This window comes from Artibeus jamaicensis, unplaced genomic scaffold (assembly GCF_021234435.1).
Source record: "Artibeus jamaicensis isolate MK-2021 breed Jamaican fruit bat unplaced genomic scaffold, CSHL_Jam_final contig_387, whole genome shotgun sequence".
NCBI classification, from domain to species: domain Eukaryota; kingdom Metazoa; phylum Chordata; class Mammalia; order Chiroptera; family Phyllostomidae; genus Artibeus; species Artibeus jamaicensis.
In genome coordinates this window covers 41,980,365-42,004,142 of record NW_026521812.1, presented here as the reverse complement: position 1 = coordinate 42,004,142, position 23,778 = coordinate 41,980,365, and positions in this window count along the sequence as shown.

The following is a 23,778-nucleotide window of genomic DNA, read 5'->3' as shown; positions in this document are numbered from 1 at the left end:
TTCCAGGGCGAGTGGTCACCCATCCAATCTACTGAAGCTTGACTGTAACAAAAAGATGGAGGAAGGGACTGAGTGCACGAGGTGGGGCACTGACCCCTTTTGCCCTTGGTGCTCTCTGTTCTCGGGCCTTCAGACCCAAGGGATGTCCACCATCAGCTCTTCAGCATCCAGGCCTTCAAGATACGCCAGCTGGGTCTCCAGCTTGCAGGTCATGGGACATCTTAGCCTCTGCATTGCCTGAGTTATATCAATCAATCAACCAATCAATATTATCTGTTCTATTTCTCTGAAGAATCCTGTCTAATGCAATCACAAAAGTTGTTCCAGCAAGGGAATCTTTGGGGGAGGGTTTCCTGGAATGGGTACTATCTATTTAGTATAATCCAAGAAGCCTCCAAATACCTTTCTCTACTACATGTCTCCTCTGCTGCGCTGCCAGGCTTTTCGAGTCCCCTAATCATCTCGCCTTTGGGCTAGAGCCCTGAGCATATAATTAGAGCACAAACACTGCCTGATGTCCCAGGGTTTTGCTGCAGTCTTTGGTGTTTTTCATTTCTATCAACGAAGGTATGTGTTGGATCAAGCCTGAGGGCCATTTAGTTTTTCTTTTCTTTAAAAAAATTTCAGTTACAGGTTACATGCAATATTATTTTGTATTAGTTTCAAGGATGCACCAGAGTGCTTCGACAATCATATACTTTACCAAGGTGTAAGGTCCCTTTAAATGTAACCTTTTATGACTATATTTTACTACCATCTTCCATGTATTAATCTAGGGAAGTGGCTTCAGATATCCAGGTAGTTATCTGAGAGAAAGCCGTAGGGCACAGGGCATTGCAGAGGATGCAGCTGCTCTGCTCTATCATTCCTGCGCCTCCATCGGTGCACATCATTAGATATTCAGATCTAATAAAGGCTCAGGAAAGGGACAAGAGAAGTCTAAATATAGGCATACACCGGCAAAATGATAAAAAAAAGTTCTTATTTCAAGGCTCCAAACTGAAAACATGAACAAATAAAACCCAGAATGGCAAAGGAACTGTTACAGTTACAGCAGGCCAAGTTCCGGGTGGGCATGGACTTTCTGATCCTTCTCTTAATCCCTGGCACCTTGTGCAGCCTGGCATATCATAAGCACACCGTAAATGTTTATGGAATGAAGGAAAGGTGCATTCCAGCGCCAGCAGGCTGGGAGTTCCTTACTTTGCACACTAGGCCTAGCCTGGGTAAGAAATAGTCCCAGCTAGGCTTTAAATGTAACACCTTCCTAAGGTGTCTTGGCAAGGAGTGGAGAGGGAGGGTGCAGAGAGGGAGGGATGTCACCATGGGCTTCCCCAAGGCTCTTCCTGTCCTTTCTTTGACCCCAGGAGCACTGCTTATACGGGTGGGGAGGGGCGTCAATCTGATTTAAGCTTTAGGGAAATGCACCCTTTACAGTGAGAGTTGTCCAAACGAAGGCTCCAAAGCAGAAGAAAATGGTGTCTGCCCTTTTTCTTCTTCTGAGTGTCGGGCCTTCTAGAAAATCTCAAAGCCTGTATTTTGAGCATTAGCTGTGCCCAGGTGCAGCCTCGTCTTTCATCCGCATTAAAACCACAAAGGGGACTTGTAATGTGCCGCAGAAAGAATATCCATGTAAGGTGGAATTTACACATCTGGAGGGCTTTTAATGAATGGGAAAAAGGGGGATGGTTACCTGGCAACCCTGAGCAAGTGCAAATTAATCCATTTTTATTTGATGTCAGCAGGGTGGCCCAAGTCTTCCACTTGATTGGGACGGAATTAAAGCTGATGATGCTCTAGTGGGAGTTGTGGGATTTTGTTTAATTTTGACCTCACCCTCCTTTCTGTACTTAGCATTCAGTCCCCCCATCCCCCGTGCCGGCTCGAAATTGCACTGCATTGACTCCATGGTAGGCCATTATTTGAAGCACTTATTCTAACTTGTGAATCCTCACAAAATGTTAGTGAGGTGGGCCAGCTGCGTTCTATTTCTTAATTTGAAGCTTGTGAAGATCAAGTGGTGCGGTGTCAGATTGCCCTTTGGCACTGACCCAGAGGAAAGCAGAATTGTCAGGCTGATAACATTGTTTATGGCTCCCTTTAATGGTGCCCATCTACACAGGCTGCAGCCAGCTCACGGTGTCCCCACTTTGATCTAAAGATAATTTATATGAAAGTGTTAACAATACGGTGATACTTGATTTAATTCAAATAGAAAAACCAGTATTTGTGAAATGCCATTGCATTCTTTGGCATGTTGAGTTTCTGTTCCCAAGGAGAAAAATGAGCGTTTTCGAGTGTTTTCCTTGATTGCTAAGGAAGAAATGATAGCTATAGGCAGAGCTGCTGAATACGTTAATTTTTACTGAGAAATTATTTTGTAAGCACAATTATGTTAATGTAACTTACTCAAGTTTTTAAAGTCCCCGTTGGTGGCCACCATTAATTCTGCGGAGTTGTCATATTTGGGGGAGTCATTCTATCCTGCAGCACAGGGCAGAGCGCTGACTTGGGCGGTGGAGCTCCGTTCCCAGGGGCTAGTGCTCTGCCCTCTGAGTGTCCAGGCAAAGTGAGTCATGCCCGGTAAGAACAAAAGTCAGACCCAAGTTTAAATTCTGTGGCTCTATGATTATTCTTAAACTGGGAATAGGGACTAACTATGTCTCTGAATTAACAGAACTAAGTACATGCGTATGTGTTCCAATAGTATTTTTATTTGTTTGAATGTTCTTTTTTTTGGTGTTTTTATCCCTTTGGCGTTTTCTATTTATTGGAGGCAGCCTGGAGGTCCTACACCCCTGACTTAGTTCTTTTTTCTAACTCAGAACACTGCCCGGTTGTTGTGATTCCAACAGCCACCTGACCAGCCCTACCTCTTTGGACCACGCCTCCCACTTCCTTCACATGCTTGCCAATCAAACCTGGAAATTGGGAAAAGACACGTAGGAGAACAACACTTTGCAACACACATCTTAATGTAGTTTTTCCTGGCTAGAGATTTTCCCATCAGAATAATGAAGTATTTAATATAATTTTTCTAATTCCTCTATTGTTATCATGGTTTAAAAACAAGGATGCTTGTTTCCAGATGTCTTGTTCAACAGTACCCAAGAACACATGGGAATATTTTGTAGTGGCTGACAGAGTGGGTTGAAGAAAAATAAAAAACAGATGGACATAGATTAACTCTATCTGTTCCTGGTCTAGGCTCCCTTAAGGATCCTGGTCATGAGATTTTTCTCTCCCAATTTCATATCACTAGGCCACCACAAGCTTGGCAATTAAACAGAAGAACCCATTCTGAGTTGGTCCAAACATACTGTGTGTACAGTCATGTTATACTGTATATTGCTTAGGGTTGGGCAGTATTTCATATCAGTTGATTTCTAGATGGCAAGAGAGAGATTTAGAAATCTGAACAGCAGACTCATTGACCAGCCACTCCTTCTGTTCAATAGTTACAGGGAGAATTAGTACTCAAAGATCCTCTGGGTAAATTCACATTACTTCCTACTACCCAGAATTTGACCTCCAAATCTGGAGTGGTCTCCTTCTCCAGTATTAAACTAAAGGGGACCATATAAAAGCTTTTTTGGTCATACAATCTAAAGATAGATCAAGAATTATATCCACACGCATGTTTACTTCATCATTATTCACAATAGTTAAGATATGGAAACAACCCACATGCCCACCAATGGATGAATGGGTGGAAAAGATGTGATACACATACACAATGAATAATATTCAACGATGAGAAAGAGGGACATCCTGCCATTTGCAACCACATGGATGGAGCCTGAGCACATTATGCCAAGCAACAGCAGTCAGACAGGGAAAGGCAAGAACTGCATAGTATCACTACTGTGTGGAATCTAAGAAAGTTAAACATAAAAAAAAACAGAGTAAAAATGGTGGCTACCAGGATATGGGGGGGAAGTGATGGTGTTTAGGGGTATAAACTTATAATCAGTAATAAATAAGCTCTAGAGCTCTAATGTACAGTATAAGAAATATAGGCCAAAGTATTATATTATAATTATATAATATGATAAATATTCCTTCAGTGGCAATCATATCACAATATATAATGTATCAAAGTGACATACTGTATACCTTAAATTTACAAAATGTAACATGTCAAATTTAGAAAATAAAAAATATTAAATGAGTTGTGTTCAAATAAAAATGAATAAATAACTATTTGTAGGTCAAGTGGCCCTATTTCTTTGGGTTCATATCCTGATCACAGTCTTCTGGATCTTTACTCTGATGATGAGAAGGGGCCTGAGAAGTAAGTAGAAACATATTTATTCCCACAAAGGGACAAAGCCCCAGGCATCCTTTCTTTGGACATCAGTGGTCCAGTGACATTTGAGGCAAATAGGCCTCCACTCTCGACTTAGAGATGTTTCCAAGCCTGCCTTACAACACCAGGCTCTCAGGCACGTCAGATTGGGGTGCACTAAACAGAGTCTGAAAAGAGGATTTTTTTCTAGTGACTTACTGAGTTACTACTCTCAGGAGAAGAAGGGTAGGTACGTCAAGGAAGAAAGCTAACTGAGGAAGTTGTCACAAGATGACGCAGAGGGCAGATCTGCTTTTTTGTATCCAGGCCAGTCAGTCATTGGCCACTGGCTGGGTGTGGTGATCTTCCACTTCTCTTTGGCCAATGGTGATTCTCTCCAGAAGGAGGCATCCGTGAACCCATTTCAGTCAACAGTTACAGCAGCAAGGGCACCAAAAACACCCACAATGGACAGAAGAAAGAAAAGCAAGTACACCTAATACCAAAGTTACTACAAGGAGGAAAAGGGGTTTAGTTTCTTTACCTCTCTTTATCCAAAGCTCCGCTCTTTACAATGGTATGTTCTTGACTGACGCGTCTCAGCCCTTCTTCTTCTTGGGGGTAGAGCTGGAGAGAAGGGAGACTTTGAACTATGCCCTGGGATTAGACAGTATGTTCAGCATTTAGATCCAAAGAATCTCTGGCAATACAGAAGAACACTATGCTTTGCTAGTTGTCAAGTTAATTTTTCACATGAAAAATTGTGATGAATCTGGGACTTTGTCTACTTAAATTTAGTTACATCACTTTTGTTTGTTTTTCAGTTTTGGAAGATTGTTTCCATTCTTCCTAGCTTAGATCCAATAACAACCTTCTTTTTAAAAAAAGTCTCCTGGCTTCTGCTTATTGAATTAGTTTCTTCAGGGTCTCTAGATTTCGTGGATTGTCAAGGTATTATCTTAGCTACAGTTGGAAAATCATAATCCCTTAGAGCTGAATTATTAGTTTTCAAGAGTATTTCATTTCAAAAATGAGATTCTAAAGCGCAAAAGTTGAATAACTTGCTCAGGTCATAGAATTAATTTGTCTTCAGAGAGACAGGAAACTGGATTCTGTGCTATTGACTTTAATTTGCCATACTGCTACCCATTGGATTTTTTGTTACCCAAGTATTCTTTTCTTATCAGTAAGGACTGTGAAGGCATCATTTTTGTTAATATTATTCAATGCTTTTTAGGGCAGGGGATGTTGTATCCTTCTTCTAACGAAGAGAATAAGGGAACTGATTAACCCGTGTTTGCATGAATGGAAGCCATTATGTTTTAAGTGGCCATCTAGGCCATGTCGCAATAGCTTTTGATTTCTTTTCTCCTCATGAATGATCATTGAGAATATTTTTGCTTGTGGCAGGCCATACATCTTCCTCCCTTCCCATACATGTTAGATCCTTGCTTTACATTTTGTGTCACAGGGCTGGCCAGAGAGTCCTGAGAACCCAAGACTGAGGTTCTGGCAGGAAGGAGGCAGAGGCTTTGCTTAGAATTAAAGTTTAAACTGATTATCTAAACCCAACTTCAGCAGAACCCACAGCACTGTAGGATTTGGGGCAGGGGCACATTGAATAAAGCAATACTGTGCTTCTTTCTTTCTCCTGTGTAACTGCTCCAGGAACCTAGTAGAAGAGGGTGGTTTTCTGGGCAAGATTCAGAAATCTTTGTGTCCTCTGGTGAAATGTTATCAAATAATATAAAAATCACATCTAATATTCTTATAACAGTGCTCCAGTTGATGCATATTATGTATTAAAATTTAGAATTTCATAATAGACAACATGTATCTCTGTGATTCAGCACATCATTGCAATGACTATTACAATAAATATTTGTTAATTAATTGAATTGATATGTGTATGAAAGGCACAAAGGCATAATACTTTGTCTCATCCTCTTTTTACACAATGGATTCATTTCTGTATCTTATTAGTTACAAGATGTTGGGTAATTAACTTACCTTTTTTTCCCTGACTCAATACACTTATTTATGAAATTGTAGTATTTACATTAGAGGACTATTGTGAGAATTAAATGGTATGCACACATGTTAGCAATTGGCATAAATGGCTCTATCATTATTATTATTCTAAGGGTTGTACACTTCTCTCATGCTGGCGTCTATATCACGATTTCAGTATACACACACACACACATATATATATATACATATACACATACATATATATATATAGTCATTTTTGGGGGGCGTTCTGGATTAAAGCATACACAAGGCACCGTAAACTTAACCACTATCAGCTATCATGGCTTTGCAGGCTTCACAGTGGAGTAAGTGTTATTCTTTTTTTATTTTTTTAATCTGTCAAAATAATTACTCCTCAGGCTGACCTGAGGTTAGGCAACTGTTTGGTATGTCGGATCTTGGAAGCTCATAGAGTTCCTGGGTCTATCCCTTCATGGTCAGGGCTCATCCCCTCTCTCCATCATTTGTGAGATGAGAAGACATTCAAGTTGCGTAAGTCCATTATGATAGAATCTGTTTGTGTGACAATGTCTGATCTATTAATGAGCAACCCAGATGCCGGGAGCAGTCTATGCTTTAAAGATGCCAAAATACTATATTCAGTTTGACTGGGGAAAAATTTATTATTTAAAGTTCTATTTAAAGTTTGGGAGAAAAGGGAATGCTAAGCAATTTTTAATATAGATGAATGGTTGTTAAATTAATACACATCCCATAAGGACTGTTAAATTAATAAACAATGTTTGCTGAATGGGAGTCTGTCACTATTTTCAAAAGTCTGAGTCACTTAATCACATATTAATATATTCAAGTCATTGAAAATGTCTTGAGCAAAGGATTTCCCCCAGAGCAATATAAACATAGCCCAAATAATGATGAAATTGTTGTGAAATGTCATCTTTTCCAGTCTAATAAATGATCTAAATGGCATTTAAAAAAATCTCCAAAGTCTCAATCTACAAAAGCAATAATACTACAGTTTAAAAGTGGGATTTAATGCAATGGTCACTGCCTAAAAAGTACATGTGAAATTATATTTTTTATTGTTTAGAAAGTCATTGTTCTAAAATTACCTAAACTTTTTAAGAGGTCACCAAGAACATTAAATGCCATATTTTGAAGTCAGACAAATCTGGGTTCAGATTCAGTGAAGAAAAAGACTTGCTTTCTTCTCAGTTCTTCAGATTAAATAAAACAGCCCTCAGGTCCTCAATAATTATAAGTAATACTGTGTTATTTTTATGTAAGTAACTTTAGATGCAATTAATCAGTGAAAGTTTATGGTCCATTGTACCTATAATATTAGTGGACTCTGTCCCAGTTCTTGGCCTTTCACCCTCAGACCCAGTGCTCACTGCCCATCCTTTGCTCTGGATGGGGACCAATTATATTGCATTTTACAGGAGGACTGACCCTCCGCCTCACAGGTTACATTTCCTGGGCTCCCATGTCTTCTGTATTTACACGTGAGAGGCAGAAATTGGCTAGAAATTAAAGTGTATTCATTTACATTTTTTTACAATATTGATGGAAACTTTTTTTTGAGAGGGAGAGAAAAGAATAAAATAAATAAAAATAAAAACTAACTGTATTCCCAGGTAACATTGTATTTATAGGTAATGTTAGTTTACTTAGTTAATGTGTACCTCCCTGCTAGTTTGTAACCATCATAAGGACAAGGATGGTGTCTGTGCTGATGGTAATGATATGCCTAGCACAATGTCTGGCACACGGGAGATGCTCAATACATAGTTTCTTTTTTAATTTTTTATTGTTGCCACCATCACAGATGCCCCCCATTTTTCCTCCTTCTCACCCACCTCCACCCAGCTGCCATACCCTTTCCCTGGCCTCCCCCACACTATTGTCTGTGTCCTTGGGCCATGCATATATGTTTCCAATACATATTGTGTAACGACTAATAGAGTAATGAATTACTATCCACTCAAAGTCATTTAACTAGTTACTGTAGTGCTGGGATGCAAACCCAGTTTGATCAAACTTAAACATTGTAAACTTTTGATTAAGTTATGTTGTATTTGATAATCTCATGGTAAATTTTGAAGTGCTATATTACAAAGAGAGAAATTAATTTCTTATTCAATGAGAAAGTAATGCATCTTCTCTACTCAACTTAGATAGTAAGTCCATGTCAGAAGAATGACTGCCATGTTTGATTGTTCATGTTGTTTGTATTGATTATCCCACATGCCAACTCAGAGAGAACGTGGTACCTGCATCAGTATGCATTTAAAAACCTGTTTGTTAGCCATATTTGACATGCAATATCTTGGGCTAACCCCTTCAGAGATTATTAAAAAATCTAAAACATTAGTTATTCCATCTTTCAACCAATTTATAATGGAGAATATAGTTGTGGAAAACAAAGTTGTAAGAGTCCGAAGAAAGACCCTCTCTGAAGAATAAAACAAAGAAATGACTTATACCTGAGGGAGGAGCAAAAATTGAAAAAACAAGCAAGCGAACAAGGTTTGCTACCCTCCCAAATAAGGTATTACTACTTGAGGAATTTGAAGCTTGTGCATTATGGGAGACAATAGGAACAACGACAACAACAAAAAACCCCTCAATCTTATCTAATGCCTGACTAAATTATAGCAAATCCTCCACATTAAAGATCTAGCGGGGAAAAAGTGCTCATTTTCAGGTACAAACACTGTTTACTTCAGTTTCCACTGATGTACATGAGACGTCTGGCTTTAAACAAAAAACTTATAATGCTTTCAAAAAAGCAAAGACAAGCAGCACAGCGACAAAGCAATCAAAAGAAGCATAACAAACATGACACAGATGTTGACTCTGTCATATGGGGAATTTAAAAGAACTTGAATAAAAATTAATAAAGTGTGCTAATGGCTCTAGTGGGAAAGGTGGACAACATGGAAGACCTGATGGGAAATTTCAGCAAAAAAACCCCAAAAAACAAAAAACAAAAAACAAACAAAAAAACCCACCAACCTAGGAAAAAGAATCAAATGGAAACACTAGAGGTGAAAAAACGAGATTCAGGAACAAGGAACGCCTTTTGATGGACTCGTTAGTAGACTGAACACAGCTGAGGAAGGAATCAGCACACTTGAACACAGGTGAGCAGAGATTTCCTGAACTGGAACAGAAAGAGAAGACCGGAAGAAATCAAACAAATAGAACATTCAAGACCTGTGAGACAGTATCAAATGATCTATCATATGTATAATTAGAATCCTGGAAGGAGGAAGAGGAAGAGGAGAAAAAGAACAGAGCAGAAGAAAATTTGAAAAACTTATGGCTAAGAATTTTCCAAAATTAATGACACATGATATATTCACTCCTTATTTCTGCCATAACAAATTACCACAATTTTAGTGGCTTAAAAGAATACAAATTTATTACCTTCTAGTTCTCGACTTTTTTTTTGGTGAAGGGCATAATTCATCCTACCATGCACTTAAAAAGAACAGGTCCGAGAGGCTCAAAGAATATCAGCAGGATAAAGAAAAAAACAAAAGACCCCCCAAAACTCAGATTCATATCACACAAACATCTGCAGCTCAAAGACAATGAACACATCTTGAAAGCACCCAGGGAAAAAGTGTGCTGCGTTGTACAGGGTGGGCCTAAAGTAGGTTTATAGTTGAGAGTACACGAAACACAGAGTTTAGTTTTGCGTTATTATTTATTAATCCCTGTATTATTGTATGCACAAAATAGAGGAAAAGGAATGATGAGCGGTATGATTATAAGTTTTTAACACTACATGTGAAGCAGTATAATGTTATTTGAAGGTAAAATCTGACTGAACATGTGTCTATAAAGTTGGTTGTTTTACAAGTATCGCTATATCACCTCAACCTCGAATGTATCTTTCTCACCCTTCTCCCAAGCTGTTCTTAGTGAGTATCATCTAGTTTCTTTCCAAGAAGTGACTATTTTCTTTTGACTTATGGAATTATATAGCTCTGTTTCTTCAAATGCCAACTGTTCATAGACTTTAAAACCATGCAACAACCCCTTCCAAAGACCCCCAAAATGAGAGAGTGTTAGGAAACAGTTCCAACTTAGTAAAATAAACGTGATACCCTCCCAGGGAGAATTACAGCCATTGGAGAGCCAATCCTGGGCTTTCTGGGACTCCCGCAGTGAGGTTTTAAGAGCCAACATTCAGTGGGTTGGGGGATTGTTGAGGGTTTGGGAGAGGAGAGGCTCTAGGGGCAGTTGGAGTGCGGTAGAGGGTGAGAAAGCTTGGAAGTGGACTTCAACCACTTCTGACAAAGATGTGGGCTCTTGTGCTACTTTCTTTGTGGCCACATACTTGGCAGCCATTATAAAAATAACTAAAAATAAATACACTGTAATACATAAGCAAGGTTGGGAAGTGACTATGTGTTATAATAACAAAATTAGAGCAGAATGTTAGATTGAATTAAAATGAGAGAAAGAAAATAAAATCAGAAAAAATAAGCAGAAAGTGGAAACTTTTAAATATCCTAAAGAAAATCTCAATAAACACAACAATAATGGTATAAAAATGCATACTTGAAATAAAAGGTAAAAGGATTGAAACTTGATCTTTGAATTAAACAGTATAAAGTTAATTTTAAAAAGCATAAAAGTAAACTTAATGGAAGATTTAGATGAAAGTCTAGACCTTGCTGGTGTGGCTCAGTAGGCAGGCACTCACCTGCCTGTGAAACAGGGGGTTGCTGGTTCTGTTCCCAGTCAGGGCACAGGCCTGGGTTGTGGGCCAGGTCAAGTTCCCAGAAGGGAGTGTGCAAGAGGTAGCTACACATTGATGTTTCTCTCCCTCTCTTTCTTCCTCCCTTCTCCTCTAAAAATACATAAATAAAATCTTTAAAAAAGATAAAAGTCTAAAACCAGTTAACAGTCAAAAGTGTAAAAGATATTAAGAAATTACAAAAGAAAAACAAAAATAGTATATGACTGAATTTGGTGAAACTATTTTTAAAAAAAGAGCAAGATGAATCAAAAAAGGAGATGGCAAAAAAGTGTAATATTATGAAATCCAAAGGATATATGACCACAAGCACAGAGGAGGGGAGACAAATTGTAGACTACTATGTAAAAATATCTGCAATTTCTGGCTATATTACAATCAATATTACAATGTTGTACTTTCACATATCTCCAGGCTATAGTATTTATTTCTTCTCTTCTGTAATCTCTTTGCTTTCGCATCCCCTTACCAAGTTTAATTCACATTTCACATTTGAGCTTAAATGCTGTTTCCACCCCAGTTAATATGCAGAGTCCCCACCAGCATGGATTTTGCAAACCCTAGATGTGGCATTTAAGATGTGATTCAATAATATTAGAAATCTAGAAGACTTCCAGTCAAGATGATGGCATAGGTAAACACAACTTACCTCCTTGCATGACTACATTACAATTACAACTAAAATATAGAATTACCATCACTCAGAACCATGAGAAATTGAGTTGAATGGAAGTCTGAAATGAAATCATATCCAACCAGAAATCATATCCAACCAGATTGGTACAAGGGGCACAGACACAGAATGGGTTGGTCCCACATCCATGTGTGGTGGATGAAAACTCTGAAGGAATATCCCCAGAGTGAGGAGTGCCAGTCCCACAATAGGTTCCCCACCCCAGGGTTCCAGTGCCAGGAAGGCAAGTTCACATAACTCTGGCAGCAAAACCCAACAGGTATTGAGCCAGTAGAAAAAACTCCTGGAATCTCAAGGAGTTTCCCTTAAATAATGCACACATGGACTTATTCAGACTCACTCCATCTGAGCTCCAGTACAGGGTAGCAGCTTGAAAGGCACCAGTGGCATATTGGGAGAAACTGAAGTGTCTGGCATCAACCCAGGAACTGGGGGACAAATTTGTCCCAGACAGAAAGGTGGGAGGAGGCCACTGACCCTTTGCTTACCCCTCCCCACACAGAGCCACAGAGCTGGCACCGTATCAGAGACTCTGGTACCATATAAGAGACTCTGGTACCATATCAGTGACTGTATCAACCTGACTAACACTGTTTGCTCTTCCCTGGAGATCCCCTGAGATTCTGTCCCACCCAACTTACAGGCCTACCTAAATAGTTAACCATGACTTTTCCATATGAATGGCTGGTTTTGGTTCATGCTTTACAATCCAAAATCTTATCAAACAAGCAACAGCCAACCTCAGTAAGCCCGAGCCGTTATAGCTCCTGCTAAATGCTCCCAGGACCAGCACAAGGAAAAGCCATCCTAGATTCACAATTTGGCTTCGCTTGGGAGTCTCTAAGCCCAGCACAAGTAGCAGCCATCTCAGATTGCTTTACAGCTCATGCAGGGTGGCTCCAGGCAGAACATAGGTGGAGGATGACTTTGGTCTGCACCACCTGGGAAATTGCAAGGCCAGTACACTCAGTGGACAGCTACAGACCACGCTGGAGTACCACCACCCTGCCCCCAAACAGCTGATCCCACATTGAGGGCAGAAGTTGTTGGTCAGTGGTCACAGCCAGTCCTTGAAGCTGACTGGCCTGGGTAAATCCCATCAATAGATCTGCCAAAAACAATCAAGGCTCATCTATAAGAGGAGATGGCAGCCATCCCACAAAAAGGGTGCACCTCAAATGTGCAGCTTGAGTGATGGGGGGGCTGTGCCACTGGACCCTACAGGACACCTATTACGTTAGGCCATGCTACTAAGACAGGGAGTCATAGCAGCTCTACCTAATACATAGAACAAACACAGGTAGGCTGCCAAAATAAGGAGAAAAATAAACATGGCCCAAATGAAAGAACAGATCAAAATTCCAGAAAAAGAGCTAAATGGAATGGGGGTAAGCAATCTATCAGATGCAGAGTTCAAAACTCTGGTTATAAAGATGAGCAAAAAACTTAGTGAGGACCTCAAAAGCATAAAAAACATCCAGTCAGAAACAATGGATACACCAATTAAAATAAAGAATAATTTACGGAGAAACAACAGTAGAATGGATAAAGCTAGAAATCAAATTAATGATTTAAAACATAAAAAAGCAAAAATAACCAATCAGAACAATAAGAAGAAAAAAGAATCTAAAGAAATTAGGATAATGTAAGGAGCCTCTGGGACAACTCCCATAGTTCCAACATTCACATCATAGGGATGCCAGAAAGAGAAGAGAAAGAGCAAGAAATTGGAAATCTATTTGAAAAAATAATGAAAGAAAACTTCCTTAATTTGGTGAAGAAAATAGACATGCAAATCCAGGAAGCACAGAGAGTCCTAAACAAGGTGGATGAAAAGAGACCCATGCCAAGACACATCATAATTAAAATGCTAAAGGTTAAAGATAAAGAGAGAATCTTAAGCAGCAAGAGAAAAGTTACCTACAAAGGAGTTCCCATAAGACTGTCAGCTGATTTCTCAAAAAAAATCTTTACAGGTTAGAAGGGATTGGCATAAAATGTTCAAAGTCATGAGAAGCAGGATGTACGACCAAGATTGCTCTACTCAGCAAAGATATCATTTAGAATTGAATCGCAGATAAAGAGCTTCCCAGACAAGAAAAAACTAAAGGAATAATCATCACCAAACCATTATTTTATGAAATCTTAAAGGGACTTACTTAAGAAAATGAAAATCAATATCTATATAACAGGGACATCAGAAGGAGAAGAAGAAGAGCAAGGGATGGAAAACCTCTTTGAAAAAGTAATGATGGAAAACTTCCCTAATTTGGGGAGAGAAAAAGTCACACAAATCCTGGAAACACAGAGTCCCAATCAAGAGGAACCCAAAGAGGCCCATTTCAAGACACATCATAATTAAAGTGGCAAAATTCTAAGACAAAGAGAGAATCTTAAAGGCAGCAAGGGAAAAACAAAAAGTAACATACAAGGGAGCCCTGATAAGACTAGCAGCTGACTGACTTCTCAATGGAAACACACCAAGTCATAAGGGAATGGCAAGAAATAATCCAAGTAGTGAAAACCAGAGTCCAGCAACCAAGACTACTTTAATAGCAAGGCTCTCAATTAAAATGGAAGGCCAAATAAGGAGCTTCCCAGACAAAAGAAGCCACAAAGAATATACCTCCTCCAAACCAGCCCTGTAAGAGATGCTTAAAGGGTCTGCTTTAAGAACAGAGAAAAAAGCCCTGGCTGGTGTAGCTGAGTGGATTGAGCTTGGGCCTGCAAACCAGAATATTGCGGTTCGATTCCCAGTCGGGGCACATGCCTGGGTTGCAGGCCAGTTCCCAGCAGGGGACACATGAGAGGCAACCATACATTGATATTTTTCTCCCTCTCTCCTTCCCTTCCCCTCTAAAGATAAATAAATAAAGTCATTAAAAAAAAAGAACAGAGAAAAAAACAGTGAGAGAGAGGAACACAGGTATGAAAAAATGGCAGTAAATAAGTACCTATCAATAATAACCTGAAATGTAAATGGATTAAATGCTCCAATAAAAAAATACAGAATATCTGAATGAATAAGAAAACATGACTCACACATATGCTGCCTACAGGAGACCCATTTCAGAACAAAAGACCTACACAAACTAAAACTGAAGGGCTGGAAACAAATATTCCAAGCAAATGGACAGGGAAAAAAAAAGCCAGGGTAGCAATACTCATATCAGACAAAATATACTTCAAAAAAAGTCATAAAAAGAGACCCAGAAAGTCACTTAATAATACTCAAGGGAAACATTCACCAAGAAGACATTAACATTGTAAATATATATGCACCCAACATAGGAACACCCAAATACATAAAGAAAATCTTAGAGGACTTCAAGAAAGATATTGACAGCAACACAATTATAGTAGGGGATTTTAACACCCCACTGTCAAAAGTGGACAGTTCTTCCAAACAAAATATCAACAAAGATGTGTTGGCATTGAACAATGCCCTAGATGAAATGGACTTAACTGACATATATAGAACCTTTCATCCCAAAGAGCTAAATACACATTCTTTTCAAATGCACATGGAACATTTTCAAAGATAGACCACATGATAGGACACAAAAGAAGCCTCAACAAATTTTAAAAATTTGAAATCATATCAAGCATTTTCTCCAACCACAAGGGACTGAAAGTAGAAAACAACCTCAAGAAAAAAACCCAAACACACAAACTCATGTTGATTGAATAGCATGATATTAAACAATGAATGGGTCAAGAATGAGAAGAGAGAAGATATCAGTTTCTGGAAACAAATGAAAATAAACTCACAACAATCTAAAACTTATGGGACACAGCAAAGGCAGTCCTGAGCAGGAAGTTCATAGTGATACAAGCCTACCTAAAAAAGATAGAAACATTTCAAATAAACAATCTAACCCTACACCCACAAGAACTCAAGGAACAACAACAAAGACAGCCCAGAGTAAGTAGAAAGAAGGAAATAACCAAGATCAGAGCAGAATTAAATGACATAAAGATGAAAAACACAATTCTAAGGATCAATGAATCTAGGAGTTGATTCTTTGAAAAGATAAACAAAATCAACAAGCCTTTAAGCAGGCTTATCAAAAAAGAGAGAGAGAGAGAGGACCCAAATAAACACAATCAGAAATGAAAGAGGAGAAATTACAACTGACACCACAGAAATACAAAGTATTGTAAGAAATTGTGATGGAGAACTATGTGCCAAGAAATTTAAAAACCTAGGTGAAATGGACAAATTTCCAGAAAAGAATGAAGAACAAGCAGAAAGCCTGAACAGACCAATAACAGCAGATGAAATTGAAGCAGTAATCAAAAAGCTTACAACACATAAAAGCCCTGGACAAGATGGTTTCACAGGAGAATTTTATAAAGCATTTAAAGAAGAGCTAACCCCCATCTTTCACAGATTATTCCAAAAAATCCAAAATGATGGAAGACTCCCAAACTCTTTTTATGACACCAGCATCATCCTAATTCCAAAAACAGATAAAGACACAACAAAGAAAGAAAACTCCAGGCCAATATTTTTAATGAACATAGATGCTAAAACCCTCAACAAAATATTGGCAAATTGCATCCAGTAATACGTTAAAAAGATCATAGATCAAGATCGAGTGGGATTCATCCCAGGGATGCAAGGATGGTACAATATTCAAAAATCAATAAACGTAATACACCACATAAAAAAAACAAAAGAAAAAATCACATGATCTTATCAATAGATTCGGGAAAAGCATTTGATAAGGTACAGCACTCATTTATGATAAGACTTTACTTAGCAAAGTGAGAATAGAGGGAGCATTTCTCAACATAATAAAGGCCATATATGAGAGACCTACGGCCAACACCATACTCAATGGGCAAAAACTCAGAGCTTTCCCTCTAAGGTCAGGAACAAGACAAGGATGCCTGCTCTCACCACTCCTATTCAACATAGAATTGGAAGTCCTAGCCACAGCCATCAGACAAGAAAAGAAATAAAAGGCATCCAAATTAGAAAGGAGGAAGTAAAAGGGTCATTGTTTGCAGATGGCATGATAGTGTACATGGAAAATCCTATAGACTCCACCCAAAAACTGCTTGACCTAATACATGAATTTGGCAAAACAGGAGGATACCAAGTCAATACTCAGTAATCAAAGGCGTTTTTGTACACAAACAATGAAATATCAGAAACAGAAATAAAAAATTCCATTTGATATAGCAACAAGAAAAATAAAGTCCCTAGGAATAAACCTAACCAAGGAGGTAAAAGTTTCCTTGGTTAGGAGCTTTTTACCTCAGAAAACTATACAACACTGAAGAAAGAAATCAAGGAAGACACAAACAAATGGAAGCATGTTCTATGCTCATGAATTGGAAGAATGAACATCATCGAAATGGCCATACTACCCAAAGCAACTTACAGATTCAATGCAATCCCTATTAAAGTATCAATCACATATTTCAAAGATATACAACAGAAACTTCCAAAATCTATGTGGAACCATAAATGACCTTGGATAGCTGCAGCAATTTTGGGAAAGAAGAACAAAGTAGGAGGGATCACAATACCTGATATCAAACTCTATTACAAGGCCACTGTAATCAAAACAGCATGGTACTGGCATAAAAACAGACACACAGACCAATGAAAAAGAATAGAGAGCCCAGAAATAAACCCAAGTCTCTACGGTCAATTAATATTTGACAAAGGGGGAAGAAGCATAAAATGGAGTAAAAATAGCCTCTTCAACAAATGGTGTTGGGAGATCTGGACAGCTATGTGCAAAAAAAATGAAACTCGATCACCAACTTACACCATACACACAAATAAATTCAAGGTGGATAAAAACTTAAATATAAGTTGTGACACTATAAAGGTCCTATAGGAAAACATAGGCAGGAAAATCTCAGACATTTCATGCAGCAACATCTTTACTGATACGTCCCCTAAAAGCAAGGGACATAAAGGAAAGAATAAACAAATGGGACCTCATCAAATTAAAAAGCTTCTGCATGGCTAAAGAAAGCATCAGAAAAATAAAAAGAGTACCAATTGTATAGGAAAACATATTTGCCAATGATACCTCAGACAAGCATTTGATCTCCAAAATATATAAAGAACTCACACAACTCCACTCCAGGAAGACAAAAAAAACCCAGTTAAAAAATGGGGAAGAGACCTGAACAGACACTTCTCCAAGGAGGACTTACAGAGGGTCCAGAGACATATGAAAAGATGCTCAGCATCATTGGCCACCAGAGATGCAAATTAAAACCACAATGAGATACCACTTCACACTGGTGACAATGGCATCATAAACAAATCAATAAACAAGTGTCGGAGAGGATGTGGAGAAAAGGGAACCCTAGTGCACTGTTGGAGGGAATGCAGACTGGTGCAGCCACTGTGGAAAACAGAATGGAATTTGCTCAGAAAACTAAAAATGGAATTGCCTTTTGACCCAGCAATTCCACTGTTGGGATTATACCCTAAGAACCCTGAAACACCAATCCAAAAGAACCTATGCACCCAGATGTTCATAGCAGTACAATTTACAATAGCCAAGTGCTGGAAGCAACCTAAGCACCCATCGGTAAATGAATGGATCAAAAAACTATGGTACATTTACACAATGCAATACTACACAGCAGAGAGCAAAAAGCTGCTCCTACCCTTTGTGACAGCTTGGATGGAACTGGAAAACATTATGCTAAGTGAAATAAGCCAGGTAGTGAGGGACAAATACCATATGATCTCACCTTTAACTGGAACATAATCAGCAAAAGAAAAAAGCAAACAAAATATAGCCAGAGACATTTAAATTAAAAACAATCTAACAATAGCCAGAGGGGGGGGGGAGCGACAATAGGGGGAAGGGTTTTCAGGAACTACTATAAAAGACACATGGATAAAACCAAGGGGGGGGGTAGAAGCAAGGGAGGGAGATGGGTTTGGCTGGGGTCGGGGGGAAAATGCAAACAACTGTAATTGAACAACAATAAAATAATTTAAAAAAAGAAAAGGAAGATCGAAACTATGAACAATAAAATGTCAATAAATACATATGCATCAATGGTTGAATCTAAAAACAAACTAACTAAATAAGAAGAACAGAGACAGAATCAGGGATATGGAGAGGATTTTGCTGGTTGCCAGATGGGAGGGGGGCGTGGAGGAATGTGTGAAGAGGTGAGGGTATTAAGAAATACAAAAAGGTAGTTATGGAATAGCCATGGGGATGTCAAGTACAGTATAGGAAATGGAGTAGCCAAAGAACTTATACACATGAGCCATGGACATGAACAATTTTAGGAGGATTGCCTGAGGGGAGGGCAAATGGGGAAAATCTGGCACAACTATAATAGCATAATCTAGAAAATATAATTTTTTTAAAAAGAAATTCAGCTTCACTAAGCATGCTTAATCATTAGCTTATAATGTGACATGCAATCCACATGTATTCCTTATATTAGTGTTTCTGTTGGCAACTGAAGTAGCTATTTGCACTGGCTCAGGAGTCCAATTACCTTGTTAGAATTCTAGCTCCACCGCTTACTGTCTTAACACCAAGAGTAAATTACTGAAGTTCTCTGACCCATGTTTCACATTGTATACATGAGAAAAAATTGATATCCATCACACTAGGGTGTTGGAGAGATTAAGTAAAATGATACATGTTAAGATACATATCCTGTCCCTGGAACAAAGTGAAGTCTCAATAGACAGAGATAGTAAAATTATTCAGTGAGTCCAGAATTATTTTAGGGCTTTGATAGTGGCTATAGTTTTAAGCTTCTAAGAGGATATTGTATGTTCAATGTTTCCTTATGATTTGATTTATAAATGGTATAAAATAAGGGCTTTCTTTAATAATGTTTGCATATTAGCACCACTAACTGAGCCATCATGATGTAATTCTGGCAAACCACTTGGGCTTGCCAAAGTGAATAATCAAGCGAGCTAGATCATATGGTTCTATTGAGCTATAACATTAGTGGAAAGTCAGCAGAGATTTCCAAGTATTTCTCCTTGTGTCTGATATGCTTCGACTCAATGTCAGGTGTTCCGAGTATATTTGAATCAGTTCTGTGGAGGAACTACTCTGATTTGAGAGGATGCTTGGTAGCAGTCTCAGCTAGCAGAATGTGTTATGCTTGCCCTACCTGGCTTTCACCCTTTGTCTTCCCCACCAGGTGTAGGCTAAGGGCAGAGGCCTGTGCTTGACTTAGGGTGCAGTCATGCTGGCCCCTCCGTACAGGGTCAGGAGAGGTCCCCGAATCTGGAGCTGGGTTGGGCTTACGAGTTGGGAGCACATGGCTGAGGGGAGCTGAGACTCAGCACCCTCACCCTCATGTGAATACGAGGTTTTTTATTCTCAGTCAGACCCATGTCCCAGCTCTTTTGATTTGCTCTTAAATTTACAGATATCGATTTGATTTTTAGAAAATTGTACTTGAATTAGTTTGGGGGTCTGAAGGTAGACACAAAAAAATCTTATGTTTTCAGCCAATTATTAGCAAATAATAGCATTTAATATTTTGACTTTTTTTTTAATAATGATAGGAGCTTATATTTATTTTAATCAAAATATTCCTGTGAGATAGAGGAAAAATTTGACTATTTTGTTTTATAGAAGAATTTAGCCATAAAGAGGTTCAGTAACTTATATATACCCAGGACACTGAGCTATAAAGTATAACATTAAATTCAAGAGAATTCAAACATTGTGTCTTTGTTTTCTTCACCTTCTTCTTAAGGTTACTGCAAAAGTTTAATAGCATGTTGAGTTTCTATCTTCACTATCTGGAGGTAAAAACTTTCTCCCTTTCTCCCTGGCTCTCTCTTATTAGTAAAATTACCTCCAGAAGAATCCATATTCAAGAGTACATGGTGACTGACCTTTTTTGACATCTGCTTTTTGGGGGGGGTAGGGGAGAGAGCATCTGTTCCTAGAGTACAATGTTCTGAACTATACTTACTCAACTACTTCGATATCCACTTACAGATATAAAACATGCTCAAGTTATTCAAGTAACAAGACGGGAAAATCCAATCAGTATAAGCTCTCCTATTTTCAAGTGTTAAATGGCTACTTATAACCTTTGTTACAATCACTACCATTATATTACCAGCACTTTTTATAACACCTTAAAAAGCTCGCCTGTTTCCAAGAATGGTACGGTAAGTGTAATTCTTTATTCTCCTCTCATTATAACAAGAGGAGGCCAATGGTCTAAAGGGTGGTTTCCTATTATGAGAGGATAAAAACTGAAATCAATAAATCTCCAGATCATAAATGTTGCTATAGTCTGGCAAGGTTGAGAAAATTATGAGCTGAGCCTCATGATGTCTGGATATTGTAGCTTGTAAATTTCTACATACATATGTATGTGGTTATGTATATACTTGCTGTGGGCCCTTCCTAGAGTTTGCTGAGAAATGGGGTGGATTTTTGTTCAGCATAGGTTCTGGAATTATTAAGAAAATGTTGATAGCATGCACCAGTATACAAAAATGAAGATATACCATTAATTTATTTGGGAAAACATTCCTAAGATTATAAAGTCACATTTTTCCCTTTTGAATTGGTTACTTGGATCAGGAAACTGAAATAGGATATCATTTACTTCCATTGTTCAATAAATTATGAATGTTGAGATGATTTGGCAAAGCTTTTGCCTCTGTTAACAAATGTTCACATATAGTGGTGATAATTCTAATAGTTCAGTGAAAATAAGAGAGACCATCAGAAACACAATGAATAGGCCCAATTGAAGATAATGTATTTAGATTATTAACCAGTTCAGCATGACCTTTTAGGCTGTGCTGCTTAGTGATTAAGTGCAAGTGAAGCCTAGCCTGTCTGTGCCTCATTTGTTTCATCTATAAACTGGGGGTAATAAAAGTTCCCACACAGAGAGCTGTAAATGGGTAAATAATTATAAGGAGCTTTATACACAGTAAGTACTATATATAGGCATTGGCTATCTTATTTATGTAGAAATCCTATAAGTAACCCAAACAGAATGGATATTAATTGCACGATCTGAATTTCTCTAAAGCAGAGCATGACAGCTCATCTTAGAAGGGGCTTCAGGAATCCGAGGGGTCACTATAAAAAAGATGGAGAGCTATCTGCTAGATGTTTTTCTAGGTGTTGAGCCTATAGCAGTAAACAAAAACCAAATACATATATAACATGTCAGGTGGTAGGTGCCAGGGAGAAAAATCAAGCAGACAAGAGGACAAAGCATTATGAGGAGGTATAAATTGAGATCAGGAGAAAACACAGAAGCGGATTCACTGCCTAAAAACATACCAGTCTCCACTGAGTCCCATATATCCCTTTAATTAAGTCTCCTGATACTAAAAAAAAAAACATCCCTCAGGGGGAAAGGCCAGGGCAAAGCAGAAAGTAAACTCAGATGGACAAGGGTGAAGGGGTGTGACTAAACTCTAGAAAATGTAAAGTCTCTCTCACTGAGATGAGCGTTATACTATCATAGGGCTATCGAAGAGAGAAATAGTAGAATCACAAAGTTCTGTAGAACCTATTAGGGCTGTGATAGGTGAATCCTTTACCTATTCAGAACTCAGCTATATGGTAAACTCACCAATCCAGAATTTAATGAACATCAAGAAATCCCGCTGCTCCTGCTGAACAGCTGCCGAAAAGCAGTGAAAGTTCATGCTTACGCATAAGAGAGTCCAGTGACTTAGCCTTTCAGAAAACTCTGACAAAACAGAGAGATCTCTCAACCCACAATATATTAGATGTAGCAGTTAAGAACGGATTTGGGGACGAGCGCATTACAACCTAAACTGACAGCACGAAAACAGACTAACAAAGCAAAATAATAAAATGCAAAAACAGGCATTCCAAAAGCACAACTGTGAAGGTGAAAACCCTTGCAGTGAAATACTTTCTTACTCTATAGCACATTAACTGCTAGTCAAATAGCTAAGACTAAGTACTAAAAAAGGGGGGGAAAGGAAATTAAGTGAGTGTGGTCAAAATTCTTAGTGAAAATAGGCGGGTGAATGAGTGCATTAAGCAGTAAAGGGACAGATTCTTCTATCCAGATAGAGATCATGCCATGTGGGTTCTGAATATATGAGGCTTTCATGTAACCTATCAACAGGGACATAGGAAACATCTTCCATAATTCCTTTGGGACCTTTGTACACACTGTTATGCACATGTCTACCAATAATACAAAATGAGGAAAAGTGGAGAGATCTTTTATAACACCTTCAAGAAAACTTACTGTTTAAATGAATGGACATTTTGCAAATTGTAGAATTCCAGCATGGTTGCTCTGATTTGGAAACTACTGAAGTCAATTATCAGCAAGTTTCTACTCCAAACCCCTCTTTTATCTGAACCTTGCTCACCCACCCTGATTCCACTAGTCCATTTTTAGAAGATGGGATAAGGTCATGGGACTAAAATAGGAACACAGCACCCAGAAATAGCCACCCTGTTCCTAGAGATGGGCCACCATTACCTACTAACTGGTCGGCCCCATATTTCACAGGCAGCAAGATTTGCAAAGTGCCCTTCCTCCTGGACACAAAAAAAGAATCAATTTTGGAAAGGAGGCTGAAGACATGGGTGGGTGTTCATCTCTCTTACAACCAGAATATACCTTCTACGATCATGTGAAACCCCCCAAAATTGAAGGTTCACGGGAACCTTCCACATATTCTTTACAAAGGACTTTTATTGTTGCAGTGTTATCACAACTCTCTTCTTCTATCCCACAAGTACTAAATACTCCCAATATCCTAATCCATGTGTCCAACCACTTCCTCCCAAATGCACAGAGTGGGGCTCAGAATTTATTTTCCTAAGTCTGGACTGTGGTCAGCAGTGGTTTGCTAAGACACAGTGGGAAGCCAGAATGGAGAAGGCCAAGGCAAAGCTGGGTGCCCTCAGTCAGGGCCTGCCCTTCCAGAGCAGCCCTGACATAGGAAATGTCTGGTTAGTGGGGAGTTAGAGTGCAATCCAGGATCAGAAGGCGAGTAGTCCAAAAACTAAACATGCCAGTTTC